Below are 12,179 nucleotides of genomic sequence, written 5' to 3'. Positions count from 1 at the left end.
GACTGTGTCCGGAAAATTTATAAAATCTGAATTAAATGTAATGTCTCTGATTTTGGTCATTAAATAAATTTTCCGAATTATATAATGAGAATATTTGTTGCGAGAGCTACTCTGAAATGAAGACGTTTGCACAGCTGAGGAAATCACGGCCGGTTGCATCAAAACAGTCGGATGACTGACGACAAAATGTGCATCCTGGGAGCGCTAGTACTATATACGTTAGCACCATCAGGTTACCCCAGGTCGAATACAGATTACCTTAGGTACTGCTCAAAGTAATAAACGGAAGTACGTTGGTAAACAAGAACATTCAAATGTTTCCAACCCTGATGCCCATTTCCCAACTTTCCCAAACCTGGTATCCGCCTACTACCGCTCGATACAGACACAGGATAAACACGACAAACCACACAGGGAACAAGGAGTTTTTGGCAGAGAGGCAGGCATTGTGTCTGGACGACCAGGGCCTATCGTCCATCGCAAATGATTTACAAATCTTTGCAACTGTTCAAGACCATCATCCATGCAGGAAATGGCTTTTCCCATATCTACATTCAAGGAAAGTCCACGACAACATGAGACCAACTGCACAAGCGTGGTTCCAGCTGAATGGTCTTACTCCTCTGACATAAGGTCACGCATCACCTCATAGACCATCAAATGCAGTAGTGGAACTGCTACCATGTAAATCATGTGCGAACACTCTCATGAGACTACATTATTGGTTGGATCATTCCATTTTGTCGCATTCTAAAGCGAACAATTCCCTCTGTTGACTCGTAGATACTGTTAATAACTGAATTATTCTGACGCGTTCAGGCTACAATTATATAACGAGGAACACACGCAGTATCAAGGCACGAACAAGCAGCACTGAGAATTCCTGAAACGTATGTCCTAAACTTACCCAATTCCAAGCAAGACGTATCCTACGGACCGTGGCTAACAGTAAGTTTCCTAGATACGATCCACTACTATGAGAATGCGGTAGAAAATATACTTGCAGATAACTTGTCAAACAGGATACTATCATGGAAGACGCACAAAATGTAAGCACTTTTTCAAGAACCTATGCGAAATGACTGTGCACGCCAAGTGACACACAATTACGAAGCGACAGAATAAAAGCTACAGGGACAGCGTTGGAGGTGATGAGTTTAAAGTCTCGCAGTCGCGTCCACAGATCCTGTGTGTGCAAACGACCGCAGCTCTTCATACTGCTATCGTTTTCTCTTTATGTGACAGCAGTTAAAACGCCTTTGAAAATAAACAATCCCAATGCGTGTCAATTTTACGGCCACTGATGCGATTTGTCAGTAAAAAAGGGCGGAATGCCGCAGATATTCACTTTGAATTGGGTGACATCTATTGACATTCGGTAGTGGAGGGAGCGCAAAATACGGCGTGATCCCACAGTTTTGGGAGCGCCCGTGCGAAAGTTCTCCACGAGGGCCAATGGCAAGCAAAACAATGTGGCAGGAAATATTATGGAACAGATGAGTAAAAAGGTGGAACAAAATTTTTTCTTTACAAGTATTAAGTTTGATTAAGTTTTCTTCTTAAATCTTTGAAGGTAATTATAACTTTATAACCATGTACTGCATGGGTTGAAAAATATTAACAGTAGTTACATAATGCCAAAAAACTCTTTGCGTATACGTTATTCGACTGGCTACATACGAAGCGAGATAGATTAGTACTTCACCCCGTAAATGATGAAGCGTAAATTTATTTGTCTGTCTTGAAAATATAACTATTTCACGTTGAAGCAAACTCTAACTTTCTAACTCATACGTGGACAAAGGCACAAGAAGAAATTAATGAGCTGAAGGTTTTGTAACTGTATCATCAATTATCTTTTCACATCCGCTGATGTCTAAAGGCCTTCCCTTATTTTCATTAACTGTAGGCATTGAGGTAGCCGCTTCAGCTATTGATATGTTTTGGTCAGAATATTTTGTGATTTTAATAATGAAAAACTGCACCAGTTACTTAATTTTTCATTATCAGCACAACGTTTTTCAGCTATTTATTCTCATTTTGATGTGTATTTGTTTACAGAAATATTTTTGCCAAAATTTATATATATGGTATTCTGCCTCTACTGCACTGTAGTTTTTTTTTTTTTTTTGAGGTCATAATGTTATCGTAAAATCAGACTAAATGATTCTTGAAATGAATTTTATGCAGTAATGTTAGAGACGGTGTTTTTAATTGTCTACTTGTATTCAAAAGTCACAAAAATATTCTCGAAACGTTCTGTGCTGAGCGCGAGAAACTAAGTAACTGGTGCAGTTTCTCATAATTCAAATCGTGAATGATACAGTTGCATACTTTCCTAAAACATCGATTATGAATAATTTGTTCCTTGATGTCCATAAAAGACGTTCCCTAGGCGACATGACAATCACTCGCCTGGATACCCATCCACTCAATCTTCATTTAGTTTAGGTGGTCTAAAATTAGATCTTCAATTCCAGAGTGTTGCCCAATGTATTTTATTGTATTCCAGTCTCTGCTACTGACCTGCAACATCCATAGCTCACTGGCCATCTATCAGCATTAGAATGATTTCGGAATTAAAACACCACCTCGGACTGCTGTAAATCAAATTCAGTTATACCCTCTGACAGTAATTTTAGTTTCAGACACATGGAAATCTTTGTGTTGAAAATAGTATTAAATTTACTAAGAGCACTCTTTTCCATCATCTCTATTGTACACGGTCCAGTATCATTAATATGAACGTTGACAATATTCGGCGTCAACGTGATATACCCATCCACAGACGGTAGGTGGCAGCCCTAACGATTGAGAATATACAGGCTGGTCCACTGAAAGTGCCCGGGCCAAATATCTCACGAAATAAGCGTCAAACTAAAAAACTACAAAGAACGAAACTTGTCTAGCTTGAAGAGGAAAACCAGATGGCGCTATGGTTGGCCAGCTAGATAGCGCTACCATAGGTCAAACGGATATCACCTTCGTTTTTTTTTTAAATCGGAACCATATTTTCTATTACATATTTATGTAGTACGTAAAGAAATATGAATGTTTTAGTTGGGCCACTTTTTTCCCTTTGTGACAGATGGCGATGTAATAGTCACAAACATATGGCTCACAATTTTAGACGAACAGTTGGTAATAGGTAGGTTTTATAAGTTAAAATACAGAACATAGGTGCTTTTGAACATTTTATTTCGGTTGTTCCCGTGTGATGCATGTACCTTTGTGAAATTATCATTTCTGAGAACGCATGCTGTTACAGCGTGATTACCTGTAAGTACCACATTATTGCAAGAAATTTTCAAAATGATGTCAGTAAACCTCAATGCATTTGGCAATACGTGTAACGACATTCCTCTCAACCGCGAGTAGTTCGCCTTCCGTAATGACAACGCGCTGACGCATGTTGTCAGGCGTTGTCGGTGGATCACGATAACAAATATCCTTCAACTTTTACCACAGAAAGAAATCCGCGGACGTCAGATCCGGTGAACGTGCGGGCCATGGTATGGTGCTTCGACGACCAATCCACCTGTCATGAAATATGCTATTGAGTACCCCTTCATCCACACGAGAGCTATGTGCCGGACATCCATCATGTTGGAAGTACATCGCCATTCTGTCATGCAATGAAACATCTTGTACTAACATCGGCAGAACATTACGTAGGAAACCAGCATACATTGTACCATGTAGATTGCCATCGACAAAATGGGGCCCAATTATCCTTCCTCCCATAATGCAGCACAATATTATTAACCCGTCAAGGTCGCTGATGTTCCACTCGTCGCAGCCATCGTTGATATTTACGATGCCCAGTAGTGTATATTATGCCGGCTTACGTTACCGCTGTTGGTGAATGACACTTCGTCGTTAAATAGAATGCATGCAAAAATTTGTCATCTTCTCGTAATTTCTCTTGTGACCAGTGGCAGAACTGTACACGACGTTCAAAGTCGTCGTCATGCAATTCCTGGTGCATTGAAATATGGTACGGGTGTAATCGACGTTGATGTAGCATTCTCAACATCGAAGTTTTTGAGATTCTCGATTCTCGCGCAATTTGTATGCCACTAATGTGCGGATTAGCCGCAACAGCAGGTCGTGGATGACGTATCACAAGTGGCTGAACACTTCCTGTTTCCTTAATTAACGTAACTATCGGGCGAACGGTACGGACACTTGGATGACGTCTTCCAGGATACCGAGCAGCATACATAGAACATGCCCGTTGGGAATTTTGATCAGAATAGCCATACATCAACACGATATCGACCTTTTCCATAATTGGTAAACGATCCTTTTTAACACAGGTAACGTATAACGAAGCAGATACCGTCCGCACTGGCGGAATGTTACGTGATACCACGTACTTTATGTTTGTGAGTATTAGAGCGTCAACTATAACAAAGCGAAAAACGTGGTCCAACTAAAACTTTCATATTTATTTACGTTCTACACGAATATGTAATAAAAAATGGGGGTTCCTACTTTTAAAAAAAACGCAGTTAATATCCGTTTGACCTATGGCAGGGCCATCTAGCGGGCCAACCATAGCGCCATCTGGTTGCCCCCTTCAAGCTAGACAATTTCGTTATTTGTAGTATCTTAGTTTGACGCATATTTCGTGTGATATTTGACCCGGTCACTATCAATGGACCGCCCTGTATAACGCGGGTTCTTGGCACGCTGAAGAAATTGTAGTAGTTATAGTAATGCGGAAATGTAGCGATTTATCTGATGTCCAAAAGGGCATGTTCATTGGCTTTCAGGACAAGGGTAGGAGCATTTCCGAAACGGCTGAGTTTTAAATTGTGGGCGTCCTACCGTGGTTGAAGTATACCGAGTATGTCAAAACGAGCCATACAAATCCGGCGCCGAGGCAAAGTATGGAGCACGACGGCCCATAGATAGCGGGGTGTATACGAGGAAGCATCATTTTCTGGGGAGTGTTTTTGTGGCATTCCTTGGGCGATCTTGTCTTTCCAGAAGGCACAATGGATCAACACAAGTATGTATCTATCGTTGGGGACCATGTCCAGACCTAAGAGTACGTTCCAATGTGTGTGAAATCTTATGGGACTTCCCTGCAAAGGTCATCAGTCCCTAAGCTTACACACTACTTAACCTAAATTATCCTAAGGACAAACATACACACCCATGCCTGAGGGAGGACTCGAACCTCCGCCAGGACCAGCCGCACAGTCCATGACTGGAGCGCCGTAGTCCGCTCCGCTAATCCTGGGCGGCTACCTGAGAGTTCATGCAGTTGATTTTTCCTCGACACGATGACATATACCAGCAGTATAATTCCATGGGTCACATAGCTCGTGAGTTTAGTGTACTCAAATTGCCCTCCAAACTCACCAGATTTAAAACCCAATCCAGAAGCTGTTGGACTACCTCAATGCAGCTGCTCCCTCCATGGATCCACAACCCCGAAGCTTAGCGCAGCTGGCCACGGAATTGAAGTTGGCATGGCTCGACATTCCCTTGGCGGTAACTTCCAAGACCTCATAGACTTTCTTCCTGCACTGTAACAAGTGAAACGTCTTCTCAGAGGCGTTCACATTAATCTGACTGAACCATGTTCAAATGTGTGTGAATTCCTAAGGGACCGCGGAGGTAATCAATCCCTAGACTTACCCACTACTTCAGTCAGCTTATGCCTAAGAACAACTCACACACACACACACACACACACACACACACACACACACACACACACACACACACATGCCTGAGGGAACACTCCAACCTCCGGCGGGAGAGGCCGCGCAATCAGTGACAAAGCGTCTGAAACCGCGGGGCCACTAACCGCGGCACTGGACCGTGTATTTTCTTCAAATGGTTCAAATGGCTCTGAGCACTATGGGACTTAACATCTGAGGTCATCAGTCCCCTAGACCTAGAACTACTTAAACATAACTAACCTAAGAACATAGCACACATCCAGGATTCGAACCTGCGACCGTAGCAGCAGCGCGGTTCCGGACCAAAGCGCCTAGAACCACTCGGCTCTATTTTCCTCTATACGAAGCAATATAGTCGGTTCTTGTAACTGCCCAAGATGTAGAAACCCCTAACTATCTCAATAATGTAAATGGTAATTATATCAGATTTCTTTTCGATGTATTTATTATGCGTTATTGTAATCATATTTTGTTCGATTTTAAGGTCTACTTCCTAAGTAACTGAATTACGTTTATTTACTCGTTGATGACGTTTTCCTCCAATAGTCAAACAGTACCATGTAATCTGCAAAACGAATTACTTGAGACACGATTCCTTAAGAAGTGTTTCTTCAGTGCCCAGTTTATAGATCTAAAAGCTTCTGTTAACATTACACAGAATAGTTTCTTCTCTAATAGTCATCTTTCCTGAGTTCTGAAGAAGTGTAATGTGAAATTTAGCGTTTTTGTGTACGTTCTTTAGTATAGCAACCAGAGTCTATTAACGTCAGTTTTTCGTGATGGATTTACGTAGTTTATTTGATACTAAATTGAAATCTTCATCAGCAGCTATGACTACTCAATTATGTAATCAGGTCAAGTCACAAATACAAAAAGAGAAGAAAAAATCGGCTATATTTTTCTCAATGCGGGCACACGTAAGGAAATGGCCCTGACTGGACAAAGAGGTGTAGCCAGAAATGAGTTTCAAGGGAGACACACCGACTTTAACGTAAGGATTAATGGTTACTGACAGTGACCCCGGTATCAGCACCAGGCATGTGGCCTTCTAGTATCAGTTAAGAGAGATGACCCTGAGAGACATACTCCACGAGAAATGCAAGTGGCAGGCCGTTGTGACCGAGCGGTTCTAGGCGCTACTGTCTGGAACCATGCGACCGCTACGGTCGCAGGTTCGAATCCTGCCTCTGGCATGGGTGTGTGTGATGTCCTTAGGTTAGGTTAGGTTTAAGTGGTTCTAGGGGACTGATGACCTCAGAAGTTAAGTCCCATAGTGCTCAGAGCCTTTGAACCATTAAATGCAAGTACGTACAGTGAGGTGACCAAAGTCATGTGATACCGATATGGACTTATACAGATGAGATAGCCTCGCGTACACGAGGTATGAAAGGGCACTGAATTGATGGCACTGTCATCGGTGTTCACATGATTCACTTGAAAACATTTCCGACTTGATTATGGTCAGCGATCGTGTTAGACCCAACTCGCTTTATTTGTTCATTAGACCCAGAAATTATTAGATACAGGCTCCCAGGTAGATACCATTTTCCTCGACTTCCGGAAGGCGTTCGATGCAGTTCCGCACTGTCGTCTGATAAACAAAGTAAGAGCCTACGGAATATCAGACCAGCTGTGTGGCTGGATTGAAGAGTTTTTAGCAAACAGTACACAGCTTGTTGTTATCAATGGAATGACGTCTACAGAGGTTAAAGTAGCCTCTGGCGTGCCACAGGGGAATGTTATGGGACCATTGCCTTTCACAATATACACTCCTGGAAATGGAAAAAAGAACACATTGACACCGGTGTGTCAGACCCACCATACTTGCTCCGGACACTGCGAGAGAGCTGTACAAGCAATGATCACACGCACGGCTCAGCGGACACACCAGGAACCGCGGTGTTGGCCGTCGAATGGCGATAGCTGCGCAGCATTTGTGCACCGCCGCCGTCAGTGTCAGCCAGTTTGCCGTGGCATACGGAGCTCCGTCGCAGTCTTTAACACTGGTAGCATGCCGCGACAGCGTGGACGTGAATCGTATGGGCAGTTGACGGACTTTGAGCGAGGGCGTATAGTGGGCATGCGGGAGGCAGGGTGGACATACCACCGAATTGCTCAACATGTGGGGCGTGAGATCTCCACAGTTCATCGATGTTGTCGCCAGTGGTCGGCGGAAGGTGCACATGCCCGTCGACCTGGGACCGGACCGCAGCGACACACGGATGCACGCCAAGACCGTAGGATCCTACGCAGTGCCGTAGGGGACCGCACCGCCACTTCCCAGCAAATTAGGGGACACTATTGCTCCTGGGGTATCGGCGAGGACCATTCGCAACCGTCTCCATGATGCTGGGCTACGGTCCCGCACACCGTTAGGCCGTCTTCCGCTCACGCCCCAACATCGTGCAGCCCGCCTCCAGTGGTGTCGCGACAGGCGTGAATGGAGGGACGAATGGAGACGTGTCGTCTTCAGCTATGAGAGTCTTTTCTGCCTTGGTGCCAATGATGGTCGTATGCGTGTTTGGCGCCGTGCAGCTGAGCGCCACAATCAGGACTGCATATGACCGAAGCACACAGGGCCAACACCCGGCATCATGGTGTGGGGAGCGATCTCCTACACTGGCCGTACACCTCTGGTGATCGTCGAGGGGACACTGAATAGTGCACGGTACATCCAAACCGTCATCGAACCCATCGTTCTACCATTCCTAGACCGGCAACGGAACTTGCTGTTCCAACAGGACAATGCACGTCCGCATGTATCCCGTGCCACCCAACGTGCTCTAGAAGGTGTAAGTCAACTACACTGGCCAGCAAGATCTCCGGATCTGTCCCCCATTGAGCATGTTTGGGAGTGGATGAAGCTTCGTCTCACGCGGTCCTCACGTCCGGCAAGAACGCTGGACCAACTGAGGCGCCAGGTGGAAATGGCATGGCAAGCCGTTCCACAGGACTACATCCAGCATCTCTAAGATCGTCTCCATGGGAGAATAGCAGCCTGCATTGCTGCGAAAGGTGGATATACACTGTACTGATGCCGACCTTGTGCATGCTCTGTTGCCAGTGTCAATGTGCCTGTGGTTCTGTCAGTGTGATCATGTGATGTATCTGACCCCAGGAATGTGTCGATAGAGTTTCCCCTTCCTGGGACAATGAATTAACGGTGTTCTTATTTCAATTTCCAGGAGTGTATGTAAATGAGCTAGTAGATATATGTCGGAAGTTCCATGAGGATTTTTGCCGATGATGTTGTAGTATACAGAGAAATTGCAGCATTAAAAAATTGCAGCGAAATGCAGGAAGATCTGCAGCGGATAGGCACTTGGTGTAGGGAGTGGCAACTGACCCTTAACATAGACAAATGTAATGTATTGCGAATACACAGAATGAAGGATCCTTTATTGTATGATTATATGATAGCGGAACAAGCACTGGCAGCAGTTACTTCTGTTAAATATCTGGGAGTATGCGTGCGGAACGGTTTGAAATGGAATGATCATATAAAATTAATTGTTGGTAAGGCGGGTACCAGGTTGAGATTCAATGGGAGATTCCTTAGAAAATGTAGTCCATCAACAAAGTAGGTGGCTTACAAAACACTCCTTCGAACTATACTTGAGTATTGCTCATCAGTGTGGAATCCATACCAAATCGTGTTGACGGAGGAGATAGAGAAGATCCAAAGAAGAGCGGCGCGTTTCGTCACAGGGTTATTGGGTAACCGTGATAGCGTTACGGAGATGTTTAGCAAACTCAAGTGGCAGACTCTGCAAGAGAGACGCTCTGCATCGCGATGTAGCTTGCTCGCCAGGTTTCGAGAGGGTGCGTTTCAGGATGAGGTATCGAATATACTGATTCCCCCTACTTATACCTCCCGTGGAGATCACGAATGTAAAATTAGAGAGATTCGGGCGCGCACGGAGGCTTTCAGACAGTCGTTCTTACCGCGAACCATACGTGACTGGAACAGAAAAGGGAGATAATGACAGTGGCACGTAAAGTGCCCACCGCCACACACTGTTGGGTGGCTTGCGGAGTATGAATGTAGATGTAGATGTAGATGTCACATGAAGGGAATTAGCAAATTTTTAACGCGGAGTAGTACCTGGAGCTAGACGCAAGATTCTGTTCAGAGTACCGAGTTTTAGGTGTTACCTCTCAACATGGACAACGCAGTAGTCGAGTGCCTTCACATAACGACCGAGACCAGCAGCGTTCGCGTGGAATTGTAAGTGCTAACAGACAAGCAACACTGCGTGAAATAATCGCAGAAATCAATGTAGAACTTAGCACGAACGTATGCTTTAGGATAGTGTGGGAAAATTGGCGTTAATGGGCTATGGCAGCAGACGACCTACGACCGACGCGAGTGGCTTTGGTAACAGCACGACATTAACTGCATCAACTCTCCTGGGTTCCCGATAACACCGTTTGGACCGTACCCGAGTGGGAAACCGAAACGTAGTCAGATGAATCCGGATCTACGTTGGTAAGAGGTGATGGTATTTTCCGAGTGTTGCGAAGCTATGGACCCAAGTTGTCAGCAATGCACTATGCAAGCTGGTGGTGTCAGCACAATTATGAGGGTTGTCTTTATATGGAATGTACTGCGTCATCTGGTCCAATTGAACCAATAATTGACTGGAAATGGTTGTGTTAAGTTAATTGTAGACCATTTACAGGCGTTCATGTTCCCAAGCAATGATGGAATTTTTATGGATGACAGAGCGCCATGTTTCTAGGCCACAATTATGCTCACTTGGTTTGAAGAACATTTCGGACATTTCGAGCGAATGACTCAGCCACCCAGGTCGCTCAACGTAAATCTCATCCGAGAATTATGGGACTTAAACGAGAGGTCAATTCATGCACAAAAACCTGCACCGGTAACCCTTTCGCAATTATGGATGGCTATAGTGGCAGCTTGGCTTAATGTTTCCGCTGGGAACTTCCAACGACAAGATGAGTCTACGACACATTGAGCTACTGCGGTACGATGGGCAAAAGGAGTTGTGATACGATATTAGAAGGTATCCCATGACTATTGCCACCTCTGTGTACATCACGTATAGCGCTGTGCAGGCCTATTACACCTTCATGCCCCTGTGGTGACTATTTTATTAATGTTATCGTCGCAGAGTCCACCAATCTGCTGGGAGTTATCTCATCTGTGCCAACAACTGGTGAGGCTATCTTTATGGGAGGCGTTATCTTCATCCAGCACAACACCCACTTGAGGATTATGGAGAACGCCAGGGGAATGGTGGCAGTGATCCATCAACAACACTTCAGCCTCAGTATGTCAGCAGGGATTATTGGCGACCATCTTGTTGGACCAGCCTCATAGGCAAGGCATGTCGGCACCTCCTGCGGGTGAATCTGCCTCCCCTACCGCAAGTAGCGCCTTTGGTGATACAAATGGTAATGTAACTCGTACATGTTGTTTCTTCAGCTCACTGCTACCATAAGTGTGGAGCTGAAATAATATTACAGGCAGAACATTCGGATATGCCTGGTGTGTTCTGATTCACTGAAACTTACACCGTCAAAGATATTTCATCTTCACATTCATGTACGTGTACCTCTACTGGATGCCACTCACAGCTGTGTGCCCATATGACCTTTTCTGCTCTCTATCCTCTCTTGGAGCTGCCCTCATTTCGTAAAATCAGCCTACAGAGATAAATTTATTTATAAGAGTTGTGTATGTCATTTACAAATCATCAAAACGTTACAAAGTGCTGTACCTCTAATGTGTATATAAATGTCAGCTTAAGGCAGAGGTGCCCTGGCCTCCGTGCCATTGTGCTCAGCCTTACTGGACACTTCTTTCCCCAACCATCACGACACGATGGCTGACCGCGAGGAGGGGGAAAAGAGGGGCCGATAGTATACTGAATTTGAATGGCAATGCTCTCGCACTACATACGAGTAAGTTATGATTTACATTCATCAATTTTTGTCATTCTTGAGGCATAAAGTAATTTATATCTGGTACAAACGGTCAGCATACCAACAGAGCCGGCCTCTGTGGCCGAGTTGTCCTAGGCGCTTCAGTCCGGAAACGCGCTGCTGCTACGTTCGCAGGTTCAAATCCTGCCTCGGTCATGGATGAGTGTGCTGTCCTTAGGTTAGTTAAGTTTAATTAGTTCTAACTCTAGGGGACTGATGACCTCAGATGTTAAGTCCCATAGTGCTTAGAGACATTTGAATCATCCAGACAGACACATACAATTTCACATTCAGGCTGCTGTATATTCGTGACCTATTTTGATTTATAATCAAAACAGTACTTCGACACACATATCTTGATCAAAGTGTTGTGGCACTGTTGCAGCCTCTTTATAGAGAATTGGAAGTTTTACGTGAGATAAGCAATGTAGACGTCTTGGACAGTTTTATTGTAGATCGACTTGTCTTTAACAGAGGTTTTAACTTATCTACCAATGAGTTTCATCTGCATGTGCTCAGGGGCTCTTT

General features: G+C 44.5%; 1 protein-coding gene across 1 annotated transcript in view; it reads left to right on the top strand.

Moving 5' to 3' along the window:
- The window catches only part of LOC126267104 (zwei Ig domain protein zig-8-like), a 437,751-nt gene that overhangs the window by 344,939 nt on the left and 80,633 nt on the right, over positions 1-12,179 (top strand). The gene's annotated exons all lie outside the window — the stretch shown is intronic.

The sequence above is a fragment of the Schistocerca gregaria genome, chromosome 4 (genome assembly GCF_023897955.1).
Source record: "Schistocerca gregaria isolate iqSchGreg1 chromosome 4, iqSchGreg1.2, whole genome shotgun sequence".
Taxonomy (NCBI): Eukaryota; Metazoa; Arthropoda; class Insecta; order Orthoptera; family Acrididae; genus Schistocerca; species Schistocerca gregaria.
The sequence above is the reverse complement of the archived record's forward strand: the minus strand, read 5'-3'. Positions and strand labels throughout refer to the sequence as shown.